At 40.9% G+C, this 18,686-nt stretch overlaps 1 protein-coding gene across 2 annotated transcripts in view; it reads right to left on the minus strand.

Moving 5' to 3' along the window:
- Positions 1-1,809: 1,809 nt before the first annotated feature.
- sdhdb (succinate dehydrogenase complex, subunit D, integral membrane protein b) overlaps positions 1,810-18,686 on the minus strand; it is a 42,446-nt gene continuing 25,569 nt past the window's right edge. Inside the window, exon 5 of one of the 2 annotated variants that reach the window (XM_069894717.1) lies at positions 1,810-2,073. The gene's annotated coding sequence lies outside the window, so the exon portion shown is untranslated. Of the gene's footprint in view, positions 2,074-2,304; positions 2,324-18,686 lie in introns of those variants that run through there. The other variant, XM_069894718.1, reaches the window with a different exon arrangement.

Consider the following 18,686-nt stretch of genomic DNA (forward strand, 5'->3'; position numbering starts at 1 on the left):
TAAAAGTTTTAAGATAAAGCTTTCCTATATCAGAGGCTCACATGAGAAAATCTGCATACTTTTATAAAAAAGCACGTCAGACAATAATATCCACAGTAAGCTTTTAATTGCTGTTAGCTACCTAGTTACAGGCACTAAAGTCTTGCAGTCATACTGATGACATAACCCCTACCACCCCACCCCAGCCATCACCACCTACAGTACAGGTTTGCTGAATCATATTAAGCTCAATATTAGATTATGTTCTTATAAAGCAGGAAACAGGAAGGACTCATGAAAAGTATATGGTAGCTACTAAAGAGCTTAAGAAAGGACTTTGGAGTGCTTGAAGAGGGCATTTCGGATTAAGGAGAATCCCAAGGCATTCTATATGTATGTGAAGAACAGAAGGATGATGAGAATGAAAGTGGGGCTGCTAAAGGAGGCAGCATGCGCCTGGAGGCAGAGGAGATTGGGGAGGTCCTAAATTAATACTTTGCTTCATTTTTCACAAAATTACCTTGAATATGTGTGCTGGACAATATGGAGATTAAGGAAAGAAAAGTGTTGGATCTTCTCAAAAACAACAAGATTTATAAGTCCCTAGGGCATGACACAATATACCCCAGATTGCTGTTGGAAGTGAGAGAAGAAATAGTTGGGTCAGTAGCTATGAACCTTGAGTCCTTTTTGACTGTAGGGGAGGTGCCGGAGAATTGAAAAATGAGAAATATAGTCCCATTGTTTAAAAAAGATAATAGGGCGAATCCTGGGAATTATAGATCGGTAGTCTTATGTCAGTGGTGTGCAAACTATTGGAGAGAATACTTAAGAATAGGATCTATGAGCATTTGGAGATGTACTGGTACAGTCTACTGAAGGATAGTCAACTTCCCTTTGTGAAGGGAAGTTCATGCCTCACCAGCTTAATTGAGTTTTTTGAGAAAGTAATAAAATAAATTGATGAGAGGAAGGCAGTAGATATAGTCTACATGGATTTTAGTAAGGCATTTGACAAGGTCTGCCATGAGAGACATGTTCAGAAAGTCTAGAGGCATGGGATCCGTGGAACCTTAGGTGCGTTGATTTTTTAAAAATTGACTTGCATAGAGAAAGCTGAGTGTTACAGTGGATATGAAGTATTCTTCCTCGCGGTCAGTAACTAATAGAGTATCGCAAGGATCTGTTCTGGGACCCCTGCTCTTTGTGATTTTTATGAATTACCTGGAATGAAAAGGCAAAATGATAGGTCAGTAAGTTTGCGGATGAAGGTTGGAGGAGGTGTGGATGGAGCTGAAGGTTGTTGAAGGTTACCAAAGGATATATATAGACAGGATGCAGAGTTGGGAGGAAAAGGTGGAATGTAAGTTTAAGGGGACAGTTTGAAAACTACTGCTCTAAAGCATTTGCTCCATTATGCTGAGTGTTTCACTGCAAGATTATTTCAAAAATAATCAAATTGAACCCCATGAGAATAGACTGAGTGGCAAAATACAGTACATTTTTCTTCCCACCCACAACTAAAGTTTTTGGACACAAGATCCTAATGCAAACAAGTAAAATCACAAGGACTTTTATTCCTTGTATGTTTATTTTTACATACAAGTAGACATCAGTTTATTTTTAAACATTATCCCTGATTCGAAACTTCACATTCCCCAAATAGTTTTGATTTGCACTCATGGTAAAGCTCAGTTGGAATCCGAATTTACTCCATACACAAAATTACCCAAAAGTGCCAATTAAGATATTTTCATCCCAAAGACAGAATCGGTAAACAAAATTCAACAAACTACTGATGAATAAAATTCAGAAGAAATAAAGCGTACATTTAGTTCAAACTCAACAATTGTTTATTGGGATCATTTTCCAAACTTGGGAATAAATATTCACGTGGTAATGATACTTTGCACTCGGATCATTTCAGTTTACATTGCATTACAGAATTGTAGAAGGAATCACATTTGGAACCACAACAATACATTAATCCTATCTTACTGTTTTGAGATAAATTCCAATGTTTTATTTTTTCATACATACAGCTCAAGATCTCTTCATCCACCTCAAGACTTTTTGGTACTTCGGCCAACAGTGCTAGGCATAAAGAAACAGATAAAAAGATATTCTACAACTTGAAACTAAAGTGATACAAGTTTGATCTTACAAAAGGCATAGTTCCAATTGAAGATAATGAAAAAAAATTGACAATTAACCACTATCAGACCCCCAAAGAACAGAATAAAAACAAATCAAAATTATGTTTTTTTTTTCTCTCTTCACTACAGTTCCTTGCTCGTTGGTTTATTTGCATCCAAGATCCAAATGCGTACCCTGTTTATATAACCTTGGAAAAGGAAGGTGAGATTAGTCAGAGGATTTTTTTTGTTTTTGCTTTCCTTTACCTTTTTTTAGATTAATTAGTTAAACATGGGTTTAAATATGGTTTATCAACATTAATTAAGATAGAACTTACCCTTTGTTTACATAAAAGGATTGTTAATTTTGTCATCTATCTTCTACCCAGAATCATATTGGGATATATTAAGAGAAAGGGATGAAGATATATAAAATTTGATTTCTTTTTTTTGTTTTGAATATTTTATTTAAAATTTCCAAACATGTAGTTAGTAATTGTTATGAGCCCAGAGGATCCCAAGACCCAGCAGCCACAGAAATTCACCAAGGCAAATGGTTACTTAAACAAAAGTTGCTTTTAATTATCTTTAAACATGAAAACAGGATCAAACTTTCTCTTATTACTATTAACTTACTTAACCTCCTTCTAATTCTAAGAGCACGTGAATGTAATGTGTATGTAAGTTCAGAAAAGTTCTTTGATTCACAGTCCAATCTCACTTCTCATTCCTCCACGTTCACTGGTTGCAGGCAATTCTTATGCTGTGCATAGAATTTAACATTTATGAAATTCACCAGGCATTGGTGCTTGAAAGGTAAATGGTTACCGCTCAGGAAGGTTCTTGTCAGTTTTCAGAGTGATATTTGTTGCTCGCTGGACATAAACTGATCCCTTCTAATCAGCTATATCAATGTCTTGGCGAAGAAACTTGCCCCATCAAGAGTTTTCCAGATGATAACCTCTTTCTTTCAGGTCACCACTGAGTTCCTCTTTGTTTCTCTTATTTCAAGTGAAACATTAGGCAGCCAGTCCTCTCCTCTTGTATGAACCACAAGAGCTTTGACCAAGCTGATCCAAGCACTCACAACCAGTCTTCAAAATGGGGTTTTTCCATAAGCTTGCCAGCTTGTCCTGTTCCAGTCCCAGCTGCTGCTGCTGAACTGTAAAAACTGCAGAACTGAATTCTCTCTCTCTCTCTCACACAAACAAAAACAACCTGATTGATCTCTCTGCTTGCAAAACCATATAACCCTCCTAGAACAGCAAACTGCATTCAGACAGCCTGTGGCTCTGAACCTAATCCTCCGAGTTCTTTCATCTGTTGCTTTCCAAAACAACAATCCATTAGTGAAGTTCCGATAGGCACTCCCCAAAGCTTTTGCAAAAGCACTTGGAGCCGGCCTGTCTGGCTTTAGCAGAGCTCCAGTATTTTAAATGAGATCTGTTTTGAAGTGTTTGTATGTGATCTACACTGAAAAACCTGCCCCAGTTTATCTCCCAAAAACGTATCTATATACAATACAACGTATTCTGTCACATACAACAATAACATTCAAAATTGCACAATATTTCTAACCCCCCCTCCACCCCCATAAAAAATTATTTAAAAGGACAATAATGTAGTACTATAAACTTTAAAAAAGAAAAATTTTCATGGATTGCTCTAAGATGCACAAACACAAGACATTAACCAATCTACTACATAATCAATTTAAAGAGGATCTCTACAGGGCTCAAGGGAAATGAAGAAGACTATTACATATTTATACCTAATATTTGCATATATGGTAGCATATTTGCAAAAATGTACCATATTTACAGTCTTTCTCAAACTGTATGTAATTTTCTGTAAAGGAACATACTCTGAATTTCTGCATTCCATCTTTCCATACCAAAATGTGAGTCTGATTTTCAAGTAGTTGCAATGCATTTTCTTGCCACTGCTAGTGCAATTTTAACCAATTTCATTTGATATATTGATAATTTTAATGTAGGCCTCATCCCTTGTATATTCCCCAATAAAATAAATCTGGATTTTGTGGAAATGCAGCATTTGGAACTTGCTTGAAAAAGTTCCCTAAATCCACCCAAACTCCCTTACTTTGGGACACGACCATGTTGAATGCAAGAAAGTTCCCACCTCTAGACCACATCTAAAACATTGAACCGATATGTCTGATTTCATTCTATTAACATTTTGCGGCTTAACTGATGTAAAATATTATACTGAACTAATCAATATCTTACATTAACAGTATTAGTCATATAGTCTTGGCATATCTCTGACCATCTTCGTTCATTAATTAGAATATTCAAATCTGACTCCTATCTTTGTTGAGATTTATAAACTCCATGTTTCAGAGTTCCTGTTTGTAATAAAAGATATTGTGGCGGCGCACTCTCTCATGGCAAACCGACCCCACGTGTAACACCATGTGGCAGAGCAGCCATGGGAAGATGGCACTGTCAGGGTTTTCTCCATTCCTCAAGTCTCCTGCCAAGCACACGCCTAGGGCAGCGATTATAATGTCACAATGCACGATGTGACTGAGCTCATGCTGCCCTTAAAAGGGCGTGCACTGAATTTGAATAAAAATCATTAACGACTTTCAATGTGGTGGCTGTCTTTCTTGGCTGTGTCCAGCACTACATTGGTGACCCCGTTGAGCTCAGATGCCTCTCTAGTCTCAAGAACATGGATCCGGCAGAGATCAACGCCGTTACCATCAAACTACCCCCCTTCTGGACCCATCGCCCGCGTACGTGGTTTGGGCAGGCGGAGGTGCAGTTTCAACTGAGGAACATTTCAGCAGACGCCACGATGTTCTACCATGTCGTGAGTGTGCTGGACGAAGAAACAGCAGCCAGGGTGGACGATCTAATACACAACTCACCGGCTGAGGGTAAATATCCTACCCTCAAGAACCTGCTCCTTGGCACTTTCAGGCTCTCCCCTCAGCATTGTGCCTCGACAGGCTTGGGGACTGCACACCATCATCCCTAATGGACGAGATGCTGGCATTGGCAGAGGATCACAAACCTTGTTTCCTATTCCATCAGATCTTCCTCAGGCAGATGCCCAGGGACATCCAACCACTCCTGGCGGATGAGGACTTCACAGATCCACGCCGAGTTGCAGCCAGAGTGGACACACTCTAACGTACCATGAGGGAGAATGAAGCAGCCCACAGTCAGCTTGCGCGACCAAGAGCCAGCCAGCCGCAACACTCCCCCAAGCACAAGCTGGAGGAGCACCATTCCACCTGGTGCTTTTACCATCAGTGCTGGGGAGCACAAACTCGAAAGGGCCGACAACCATGTGACTACCAGGAGAAACGACCCAGCCAGCCACTGTTGATGGCTGCGACGGCTGGCCACGTGGACAGCCTCCTTCATGTTACCGACAAGTCCACCAGCTGATGTTTCCTGGTGGACATATGAGCAATCCTGCCCCCCATTGCCCTCGAGACACGCACCCGATCTCATGGTCCCATGCTGCGGGCAGCTAAAGGTTCTGCCGTCAAGACCTTCGGTACAGGCAGGGCGCAGATCCAGATCAGGCAAGAGAAATTCTGCTGGAAGTTTGTGTTAGCTTCAGTGGGTACGGTGTTGTTAAGGGCCGACTTCCTGAGGGCACACGGAAAACAGACTGTCAGTTGACATGAAGGGCAAGAGGCTGGTCAATGCTCGCACCTTTCATTTGGTGCGCCTGGATGCACAAACGCTTGCAGGCCCAAGATCGCTGCCATTCCACTTCCAGGGATGAGTATTTGAATATACTCCATGAGTTCCCCGACATCCTTGAACCACGATTCAGCGCCACCTTACCCAGCATAGGATATACCACTGTATCTCCATGCAGGCCCCCCTCCCCCCCCACACTGCACACCAAGGCCAGACGACTTCTGCACGAGAAGCTGCAGCTGGCAAAGGATGTTTTTCCCGGCTGCAGGAGTTGGGGCACGTCTGTTGCTCGGACAGCACCTGGGCATCCCCTCTCCTTGTGGTCCCCAAATCTTCCAGGGGCTAGAGATCCTGCAGCGATAAACCGGCATTTGAATGACATAACCACACCAGACAGGTACCCGGTTCCACACATTCAAGACTTCTTGGCCAATCTCCATTGTGCGCAAGTCTTTTCCAAGGTTGATCTGGTGCAGGGGTATCATCAGATCCCGGTCCACACTGAAGACATCAGCAAGGCGGCAATCATCACCCACTTTGGCCTCTTTGAATTCCGGTGTATGCCTTTCAGCCTCAAGAACACAGCCAAAACTTTTCAGTGCCTCATGGATGCAGTGGGTAGGGACTTGGACTTTGTGTTTATCTACCTAGACGATATCCTTATCACCAGCCGCAACCGCAAAGAGCACAAGACCCACCTACGTACCGTGTTTGTCCGATTGGCGGACTTTGGTCTCACGGTCAACGTGGCCAAGTGCCAGTTCAGCAAGCAATCGCTGCAGTTCCTGGGGCACACCATCTTGGCAGCAGGTGCTGCCTCTGCGCCAGAGAAGATCGCAGCCATCCAGCGGTTCCCCAAGCCAACCATCCTCAAGGTCTGCAGAAGTTTGTAGGGATGGTGAATTTTTAAATCATCGGTTCATCCCCGGCGCCATGCAACCACAGTTCGTGTTGATCGCCACAAAGGAGAAAGTCCTGACCTGGTCGGAGGAGGCAGAGACCGCTTTTTGCCGCATCAAAGGAGGCCCTCATCAATTCAATTCTATTGGTGCACCCACGCCTGGAGGCACACACGGCGCTCTTGGTGGAAGCCTCAGCCACGGCAGAAGGGGGCATACTCGAGCAGTGGCTTAACGGACAGTGGCACCCACTGGCTTTCTTTAGCAAACAGCTGCGCCCGATGGAGCTCAAGTACAGCGCTTTCGACCAGGATCTCCTGGCGCTGTACCTGGCCACCCAGCACTTTCAATACTTTCTGGAGGACAGGCTCTTCACGGTGTTCACGGAGCCCCTCACACAGGCACTCGCGATGGCCAAAGATCCGTGGTCGGCTCGCCAGCAATGCCACCTCTTCTACGTGTCAGAGTTCACCATCAACATCCGGCAGAGGACAGGCACCTGCGTGTCATAGTGGATGCCCTCTCTCATCCGGCAATCAATGCTCTCGCCCCCCGGCCTTGATTACACACAGATGACACAGAAGCTGGACACATCTCTGGCCTAGGGTTCCAGGACATTCAGTTGCCCAACAGCCCAAACACACTGCTCTGTGATGTCTCCACCAGCTTACCACACAAGATAGTCCCACCGCAGTGGAGGTCGATGGTTTTCAGCTTAGTCCACAACCTACCCCACCCCTCGGTGAAGACTTCGGTGTGAATGGTGGCAGAATGGTTTGTGTGGCACAGGCACAAAAAGGAGGTGGCTGAGATGGTGAGGAACTGCACAGGTGCCAGGCCTCCAAGATCCACCAGCATACCCAGGCCCCAATCCAGCAATTCGACCCGGTGGTGCGGATATTATAGGCCCCCTGCCAATGTCCAGAGAAGCGCGCTACCTTCTCACAATAGTCGATCAGACCATGAAATGGCCGGAGGCCATTCTCATCAAAGAGGCTTCCGCAGAGACATGCGCCAAGAACCTAGTCAGTCACTGGATCGCTAGGTTCAGAGTCCCAGCGCACATCACCAGTGACAGGGGTGCCCAGTTCACCTCCACACTCTGGGCTCAGTGGGCAAACTTCCTGGGGGTTAAACTCCACCATATCACAGCCTACCACCCACAAATGGTTTGGTGGAGAAGTTTCATCATCATATACAATCCGCCCTCATGGCTCGCCTCACCAGCCTAGGCTGGGCAGACGAACTGCCCTGGGTCCTCCTTGGCATCAGAACAGCACCCAAGGAGGACCTACAGGCATCTTCTGCAGAACTGGTCTATGACGCGCCACTCTCGCTGCCCGGTGAGTTCTTTGGCCTGGCGCCCAATGTCACATCTGAGCACATGAACCTTTTGCCAGATCTCCATAAGAAAGTATCCTCACTCGCACCCCCCCCCGGCCTCCCTCACATCATGGCGTCCAGCCGACACATCATCCTAAAGAGCTGGACTCAGCGTAATTCGTATTTGTTCGGCGTGGCCCACATACGGCACCTTTACAATGCCCGTATGAAGGTCCATACAAGGTCCTCCAGCAGCTTGGCAGGACTTTTACTTTGGACATGGGGGTAAAGATGAACTTTTCACCGTGGACCGTTTGAAGGTAGCACACTTAGACCTATCACGGCCAGTGCAGATGGCCATCCCCAAATGCCGGGGCTGCCCGTCCAAGTGGCGGGACATGTAGCCGGTTCTGTGGGGGGGGGGTGTTGTGTGACGGCGCAATCTCTCATGGTGAACCGGCCCCGCGTGTAATGCCATGTGGTGGGCAGCCATGGGAAGATGGTGCCATGAGGATTTTCTCCCTGCCTCAAGTCTTCAGCCCAGCACGCGCCTGGGGTAGTGATTATGATGTCACAATGCACGTGGTGACTGAGCTCAGGCTGCCCTTAAAAGGGCACATGCTGAATTTGAATAAAAACAGTTATTAATGACTTTCAATGTGGTGGCTGAGTCTTTCTTGGCTGTGTCCAGCTCTACAATATATTATATAATTTTTAAAAAATATTGTCCTTTCTAAAGATATTTCCCACTTTACTACAATAGGTAATATCATAGCTGAACAGTTTTTCTCTTCAATATCCTGTCAACTGGAAATAACAGAAAAGTGTATTACCAGATATTCCATATTTATCCCTTGTTGAAATGACATAAATTTGATCCTGTTCATAACAATCTTCAATATTCTTGATCCCTTTACGGGACCAAATATTTAAAAACTGTTTATTCTTTGAAAACAATATAAGGTAATTTTGAAATTACGATGTCTTAGGCAACACCGACATCATTCATCTTATTCTAAACATTAATAAAGTGTCTCAACAATGGTGTTTCTTTTTTACCAACCATTAATTTTGAATGCCATTTATATATAAGCTCTTCTGCTATTCGCTCTATTTTTTTCCCCAATTCTATTTTAACCCATGCCAGTTTCTCTCTCCTTCAAAGAAAGATGAAATATTATCTGAGCTGCTTGATAATAATTCTTAAATTTAGGAAGATGCAATCTTCCAAATTCATACTTTCATGTTAATTTTTCTATAGAGACTTGAAATTCAGAGAATTTCCTTACATATTTATTTAAATCCTTAAAAATTTTGAGGAAATAATATTGGCAAAGTTTGAAAAAGATTTTGTATTCTTCAAAGTATATTAATCTTAACATAATTAACCCTACCTTGTAATGTTATAAATAAATTCATCCATTTATTTAAATCCTCCACCTTTTTAAATAATTTATACATTTTTTAAAAATTATCTATATAAATTCCTAAATATATTGATGATAAACTACCTCCATAAGGAGCATGATTTCACTTTTATCCCAATTTATTTTATACCCTGAAATTTTTCCATATTCTTCCAATTTAGAATATAATTTTTGGTAAGAATTCTCAGGTTGTCAAATAAATTAATACCTCATCTGCAAATAAACTAATTTTATACTCTTCTTGACCAACCCCAAGTTCTTTTATTTCCAAATCATTTCTGATTGCTTCTGCCAATGGTTCTATAGCTAATAGAAATAAAGCTGGAGATAAAGGCCACCCTTGTCTACTAGATCATTAATTGAAATGGAACAGGTATCTGTCTATTTGTCACTACTTTAGTTTTAGGTTCATTATATAGTGCCTTAATACAGTTTGTAATAGTCTGTCCAAACTCAAATTTATCCCGTGCTTTTATTAAAAAGTCCCATTCCAATCTGTCAAATACTTTTTCTACATCTAGTATCACTGCCACATTTAATTCCCCGCTTTTTTGTGCTAAATGCATAATACTAAATAATCTAGTTACATTATCTCCTGATAATGATAAGGTTTCAAAAGGATTGTTTTTTGAATCACAGTTATTATTGCTGTTGAGAATGATTCTGGAAGTGAATGACTTATTGATGCCTGATACAAAATTTCCATAAAGATAGGAATTAATAAATCTTTAAATTCTTTATAAAATTCAGGTGGAAAAGCATCTTCTCCCAGGGATTTATTACTTTGTAGAGAACTCATTGCTCCCCTTACTTCCATCTACTCCTCAAGTCTTGAGATAAATATCTATGTATCTTATTGTCATTTTTAAAGATTCTGACCTATATAATTTAGATTAAAAATTATTAAAAGATTCATTTATTTCTTGAGGTTTATAACTAATATTAGAATAATTTTTAATTGTGTTAATCATTCTTGATACTTGATTTTAAATTGCCAGGCAAGAATTTTGTGATCATTCACCGAATTCATAATACCTTTGCTTAATTCTAATAATTGCTCTCTCTGTTTGATAAGTTTGTTTGAATATTTTATTTAAAATTCTCCATCCATGAAATTATATATTGTACTGTGGCAGTGCACATTGGAATACAGGTGAACTGGCTCCGCATTTTTATGGCCGCTGCAGCGGAGCAGCCACGTCAAGATAGCGACACCAGGTGCGTCTTCTTCCGCAATCAAGCAAACCGCACACGCAGCAGCACCATGATGTCACTGCCTGAGCATGAGTGGGACTTATGGGCTGTCTTAAGGCACAGCGTGGGCTTTTCAAAAATAAACCATTGGAAGTGCAAGTGACTTACAGTGTGGAGTCTCCTCATTTCACTTCCCCTTGTAGCTACTGCTAAATAGTCAATACTTAGATTTAAAATTGCACTGATTACATGGTATTAACCCCTCCCACTTGCCCATCACTTTAAAAGTTGTAAAATAAAAATAGTTATACAAAAGAATTATATAAAGAAATAAAAGTATAAAGATGATATTAATCTGGATTACGCAAAGTATTAGCTCATGCACTGGGATCTTACAGTATTTATAATAAACAACTTTAGGTCTTAAGAGGGTAGAAGTACATTTTTACATATTTATCCCTAAACTTGCATATACAAGCTCCAATTTTGTACAAAAGTTTAATATATATTTATCAAATTATATGCATTTTTCTCCAAAGGTATAAAACTTTGAATTTCCAAGTGCCATCTTTCCATACCCGAATGTGCACCTGATTTCCAAGTCACTTCAATACACTTGCTTTCCACCGCTAAAGCTATTTTGATAAATTTGACTTGATAAAATTATAGTTTAAATTCAAGTCTTGTTCATTCTATATTCCCCAACAAAAATAAATCTGGGTTTTGTGGAATAATACCAATAATCTGTTCTAAAAACTTTCCAAAATCCATCCAAAAGTTCTGATTTAAAACATGACCAAGTGCGCAAAGGTTCCTATTTCTTCACAACATCCAAAACATTTATGTTCGATGAGTTTACAATGTATTATATTGAAATGTTTATTAATCAAATATCTTCATTTATCTTCAGAACTCCTCTTCTGATCTTTTTCTAAATTTGTAATGTCTTTTTCCAATTTACCTACTCTTTTTTCTTTGGCTTGGTTTCACAGACAAAGATTTATGGAGGGGTATGTCCACGTCTGCTGCAGGCTCGTTGGTGACTGACAAGTCCGATGCGGGACAGGCAGGTACGGTTGCAGCGGTTGCAAGGGAAAATTGGTTGGTTAGGGTTGGGTGTTGGGTTTTTCCCCCTTTGTCTTTTGTCAGTGAGGTGGGCTCTGCAGTCTTCTTCAAAGGAGGTTGCTGCCCGCCGAACTGTGAGGCGACAAGATGCACTGTTGGAGGCGATATCAGCCCACTGGCGGTGGTCAATGTGGCAGGCACCAAGAGATTTCTTTAGGCAGTCCTTGTACCTCTTCTTTGGTGCACCTCTGTCTCAGTGGCCAGTGGAGAGCTCGCCATAGAACACGATCTTGGGAAGGCGATGGTCCTCCATTCTGGAGACGTGATCCACCCAGCGCAGTTGGGTCTTCAGCAGCATGGATTCGATGCTTGCGGACTCTGCCAGCTCAAGTACTTCGATGTTGGTGATGAAGTCATTCCAATGAATGTTGAGGATGGAGCGGAGACAGCGCTGATGGAAGCGTTCTAGGAGCCGTAGGTGATGCCGGTAGAGGACCCATGATTCGGAGCCGAACAGGATCGTGGGTATGACAACGGCTCTGTACACGCTGATCTTTGTGTGTTTCTTCAGGTGGTTATTTTTCCAGACTTTTTTGTGTAGTCTTCCAAAGGCGCTATTTGTCTTGGCGAGTCTGTTGTCTATCTCTTTGTTGATCCTTGCATCAGATTAAATGGTGCAGCCGAGGTAGGTAAACTGGTTGACCATTTTGAGTTCTGTGTGCCCGATGGAGATGTGGGGGGGCTGGTGGTCATGGTGGGGAGCTGGCTGATGGAGGACCTCAGTTTTCTTCAGGCTGATGTTTCCGCAAAACATGACGTCATGCGCTGGAGAGCTGGCTCTGAATGGGCAACTAAAGTGGCATCGTCTGCAAAGAGTAGTTCACGGACAAGTGCTCTTGTGTCTTGGTGTGAGCTTGCAGGCGCCTCAGATTGAAGAGGCTGCCATCCGTGCGGTACCGGATGTAAAACACCGTCTTCATTTTTGAGGTCTTTCATGGCTTGTTTCAGCATCATGCTGAAGAAGATCGTAAAGAGGGTTGGTGCGAGGACGCAGCCTTGCTTCACGCCGTTGTCAATGGAGAAGGGTTCGGAGAGCTCATTGCTGTATCTGACCCAACCTTGTTGGTTTTCGTGCAGTTGGATAACCATGTTGAGGAACTTGCGGGGGCATCCGAGGCACTCTAGTATTTGCCAAAGCCCTTTCCTGCTCACGGTGTCAAAGGCTTTGGTGAAATCAACAAAGGTGATGTAGAGTCCTTTGTTTTGTTCTCTGCACTTTTCTTGGAGCTGTCTGAGGGCTGTCAGTAGTTCCTCTGTTTGCGCGAAAGCCACACTGTGATTCTGGGAGGACATTTTCGGCGACACTAGGTATTAGTCTATTAAGGAGAATCCTAGTGAAGATTTTTCCTGCAATGGAGAGCAGCGTGATTCCCCTGTAGTTTGAGCAGTCTGATTTCTCGCCTTTGTTTTTGTACAGGGTGATGATGATGGCATCACGAAGGTCCTGAGGCAGCTTTCCTTGGTCCCAGCAGAGCATGAAAAACTCATGCAGTTTGGCATACTAACTCCTTCATATATTCAGTTTAATCTTAAAAATAAATCTTATGATTTGTCCTGTTAAATATGCTTTGAATGCATCCCACATGATAAACTTATCATTTACAGAGTTCAAATCTGTTTCAGAAAATATTTGAATATGTTCTCTGATAAAAATCACAGAAATCATTTCTCTTTAACAAAATCAATCTCCATCTCCATACTGATTTCTCTTTATCAAGCATTACAATCATCATTAATAAAGGTAAATGTCAAGACAAAATTCTTGCTTTATATTCCACTTCCAAAATTCTATCCTGCATCTGTGCTGAAATCAAGAATAAATAATTTCTAGAATAAGAATCAACCCAATTTGAATAGAAAGAAATCATTTTCTCTAGGATGTATTCTCCTCCATACGTCTATTAAATTTAAATCCCTCATCAAAACCAACTTTAGACACTTGTCACTCCTCTAGTTGATCTATCTAATAGGGGATCTAAACAAAAATTAAAAATCTCTTCCAACTAGAATATTTTTATACTAAGTTAAGAAACGTTTTTTGAATACATCTCTCATCATCCACATTAGGGGCATACAAATTTTAAAAAGTCCAAAATTCCAAATATATTTGACAATTTAGATGTGATAGAACAGGGGGTAAAAAAAAGGGGGAGGAGTTGCTCTGCTTGTTAAGGAGGACATTACTGCTGTGAGGTGGCAGGATGGTTTGGAGGGTCCGTCCAGTGAGGCTGTTTGGGTGGAATTGAGGGGTGGAGGAGGCATGAGGGTACTAATAGGAGTGTATTATAGACCACCAAATGGGCCAAGAAAATTGGAAGAACAAATTTGTAAGGAGATAGCATATATGTGTAATGAACATAAGGTAGTGATCATGGGAGATTTTAACTTCCCTCACATTGATTGGGATACCCATACAGTAAGAGGGCTGGATGGGCTAGAGTTTGTCAAATGTGTGCAAGTTAGTTTTCTTAATCAATACGTAGAGGAACCAACTCGGGATGGTGTAATACTGTATCTCCTGTTAGGGAACGAGATAGGTCAGGTGTCTGAGGTTAATGTTGGAGAACAAACTGGGTCTAGTGATCACAACTCTTAGTTTTAGGGTAGTTTTAGGGAAGAGCTTAAAGTTGAGGTTCTGGATTGTGGAAAAGCAAATTTCAAAGGAATGAGAATGGCTTTGGGGAGTATTGAGTGGGACATGATTTTTTCAGGAAAGGATGTAAATGAAAAATGGAGAATATTCAAAGAAGAAATCTTGAGAGTACAGAGTAGATTGTCCCAGTGAGGATCAAAGGAAAGGCTGGAAATCATAGGGAGCCTTGGTTTTCGAGGAATATTAGAAATTTGGTTAGGAGAAAGAGGGAGGTGTACAAGAGGTATATACAGCAGGGTGATGAGAAATTGAAAGAGGACTACAAGGAGTGTAGAAAAAATCTTAAGAAAGAAATTAGAAAGGCCAAAAAGAGGCACGAAGAGGCTTTGGCAGGCAGAGTAAGAATAAATCCAAAGGGTTTCTATAGGTACATTAAAAGTAAAAGATTAGTGAGGGATAAAATTGGACCCCTTGTAGAGAGGGAGGGTAGGCTATGTGAGAAGTCAGAGGAGATGGGGGAAATTTTAAATGATTTAAAAATATTGTACCAGTCGAATTGAAGAAAAATAGTGGGGAGGTCATGAATCATATAAGGATAACTGAGGAGGTAGTGATGGCAGTGTTAAAAAAGATAAAGATGGACAAATCTCGGCGTCCGGACAATGTATTCCCAAGGACACTCAGGGAGGATAGTGGGGCCATTAACAGAGATATTTAGGATGTCACTGGTCACAGGGGTAGTGCCAGAGGATTGGAGGGTGGCTCATGTTGTTCCGCTGTTTAAGAAAGGGTCCAAATGCAAGCCTGGAAATTATAGACCTGTGAGTTTGACGTCTGTGGTGGGTAAGTTGATGGAAAGTGTTCCGAGGGATGGCATTTACAAATATTTGGAAGAAAACGGATTGATAGAAAATAGTCAGCATGGTTTTGTCAGGGGTAGATCATGCTTAACAAACCTTATAGTTTTTCGAGGGGGTTACAAAAATGATTGATGAAAAAAGGCTGTGGATGTTGTCTATTTAGACTTTAATAAAGCTTTTGACAATGTTTCCCACAGGAGGTTAGGAAAAAAGGTGGAGGCATTAGGTATAAATAAGGAGGTAGTGAAATGGATTCAGCAATGGTTGGATGGGAGGTGTCAGAGAGTTCTGGTAGAAAATTGTCAAATTGGAGGCCGGTGACTAGTGGAGTTCCTCAGGGATTGGTCCTGGGTCCACTATTGTTTGTTATATATATTAACGATCTGGAAGAAGGGGTGGTAAATTGGATAAGTAAGTTTGTAGATGATACAAAGATTGGTGGTATTGTGGACAGTGAGGAAGATTACCGTAGCTTAAAAAGAGATAAAGGAAAGCTAGAGGAGTGGGCTGAGAAATGGCTGATGGAATTTAATACGGATAAGTGTGAAGTGTTGCATTTTGGAAAGGCAAATCTAAATAGGTCATATACATTGAATGGTAGTCAATTGAGGAGTGCAGAGCAACAAAGGGATTTAGGAGTTATGGTAAATAGTACCCTCAAAGTTGATACTCAGATAGATAGAGTGGTGAAGAAGGCATTTGAAATGTTGGCCTTCATAAATTGGAGTATTGAATTCAAGAGTTGGGATGTTATGATGAAATTGTACAAACCATTGGTGAGGCCAAGTTTGGAATACTGTGTGCAGTTTTGGTCACTGAATTATAGGAAGGATATTAACAAAATAGAGAGAGTGCAGAGAAGATTCACGAGAATGTTGATAGGATGTCAGGGTTTGAGTTACAGAGAAAGGTTGAGCAGCCTGGGGCTTTTTTCTCTGGAGCGTAGAAGATTGAGGGGGAATTTGATGGAGGTGTTCAAGATTTTAAAAGGGACAGAGAGAGTCAACGTGGATAGGCTTTTTCAAGAGTGGGGGATATTCAAACCAGAGGCCATGGTGGTTGGGATGTGGAATAAGCTTCCAGCGGAGGTGGTTGAAGCAGGAACGTTATTTACATTTAAGGAAAGACTGGATAATTACATGGAGGGGAGAGGATTGGAGGGGTATGGACCAGGTGCTGGTCAGTGGGACTAGGAGGGTGGGGATTTGTTCCGGCATGGACTAGTAGGGCCAAACTGGCCTGTTCTGTGCTGTATATGGTTATATGGTATGTAAACCTCCCTGTTGGATCAGTCATAACATTATGAATTTTAATCGGTAAATTATTATTTTTATAAAAATTGCCACTCCTCGCCTTTGAGTTAAACAAAGAAACCTCTACATTTCCAACCCAATCCCTTTTCAATTTCAAACATTCTTTTTTAGTTAAATGAGTTTCCTGTAAAAATGCCAGGTCTACTTCCATTTTATTAATATACGTTAATACTCTTCCTTTTAACTCTTCCATTTATCCCATTAATATTTACTTCCATTTTATTAATATACATTAATACTCTTCCTTTTAACTCTTCCGTTTATCCCATTAATATTAAAATTTACAAATCTCAATGTATTATTCATCTTAATTAAACATTTTCAATCTCATCCATCCTACTCCCTTTACCCCACCCTGCAAATCTCCTCTTAACAATTCCAGTATCCATTGCCAATCCAAAGAAAGAAAAACACAAAAGAATTTAAAAAGTATACATTCCAAAATTCATAACTATATAAATATACACACACACACACACACACACACACACACACACACATACATACAATTAAAAAACCCTCCCTCAACTCGTGTTGATTAAATTATACACAACACTATCTCCTTCTATTTTACGGGTTGTGACCAAGATTACAATTACACACATGATATGTAGCAGTTAGTACCCTCCTTCCACCCTCAACCCCCCCCCAAAACAAGTATACGATCTTTTAACAATTATCATAATAAGAAATAAGAAAAAAAACTTGCCAAAATCAGATTAATCATTCTTTTAGATTATCCTATAAAAGAAAAATTATTGCAACAAATGGTCTTATAACTTCATTCTATCGGTGTCTGCAGTTCTGGAAGTTGTTTCACATATTTTCTGCTTCCATAAAATTGATGAAAAATGTATTTTGTCCACTAGGCAGGGAAATTTTCAAAGTTGCAGGATATCACAATACAAATTTATACCCTTTCTCCCAGAGACCCTTTTTTCCCCATATTAAATTAAATTCTTCTTTTCTGCAAATCTTCACTTATATTAGGATAAAACAAGACTATCCCCTTGATATACAAGAGGACATTTTCTGTCTCCTGCCCCTCGCATCACACGTCTCAAAATCGTTTTTCCATCCTGGTATAAACACTGAACGTGGTCTCTGCAATGGAGATGGTTTTCCTCTGAGAGATTTATCAGCTCTTTTAATCTCAATAACATCTCAAAAAATTTCTTCTCCTAAAACTTCAGGAATCCACTTTTGAAAAGAATTAATAGCATCTTCTTGTTCGAGTTCTTCTTTAAGGCCCACTATTTTAATGTTATTTCTCCTGCTGAAATTTTCCAACACATCTACTTTTTGTTAAAGCTTATGAGTCTCCACATCCAAAGCAGTAGTATTGTCTTACACTTGTGTTACTATCATCAAACTGTAGCATATCCTGCTGGATTCTTTTCACTTTCTCATCCATCTTATCTAATTTTTTCTTAATTTTATCCACTGATTCTTTAAAATCCTTCCTTATTGTACTCAATAATGCACTATTACTTCTATCACCTGTTTTACTTTTACAACTTAAAGACCTTACTTCTTTCCATGTCTCCTCCTCAGCTAATTGTATTTCTTCTCCTTCTTCTTCACTTTCCTTGTCGCTTGCAGATTTTTCTGAACCTGACTCGATCTCAGGCATTATTACGGAGGGCCCTGATTTACTGTGCATGCGGATTCTACTTCCAGGTTCTTTACACAATGTTATATCCTTATTGCTTCGGCGGGCGCCAGCAGACATCCCCACTTCCAGATTGCTCATGCCAGGATCCACTCGAGTTCCAGTCCACTGCCTCCAAATCATGTCGGGCTTCCAGTCTGTTCTATCCATGGGGCTCAAGGTAAATTTGCAACGTTTTTATCTTCTTTTCTTTTTTTGGAGATGATGTAACATGTTGCTTCTGTGCTTAAAAACACGATGAGAAGCTTCCCACCCTAAATCTTTTTTTTTTTTTTAAACACTTTTTAAACTAATATTATCAGCAGAGTCAGGTTTTCACGTGTCGTCCCCCCAGAATTTGATGTATTAGGGAAACAAGTTAAATAAACAATTATGGATAGGTATTTGTTTTACATTATATGTTTAATATGTGATATGTATAGGATATGACTAGTTTTGTTATCAGATGACTTGTATGTAGGATTTATATATTAAACTCAA

Source organism: Narcine bancroftii, chromosome 8 (assembly GCF_036971445.1).
Source record: "Narcine bancroftii isolate sNarBan1 chromosome 8, sNarBan1.hap1, whole genome shotgun sequence".
Taxonomy (NCBI): domain Eukaryota; kingdom Metazoa; phylum Chordata; class Chondrichthyes; order Torpediniformes; family Narcinidae; genus Narcine; species Narcine bancroftii.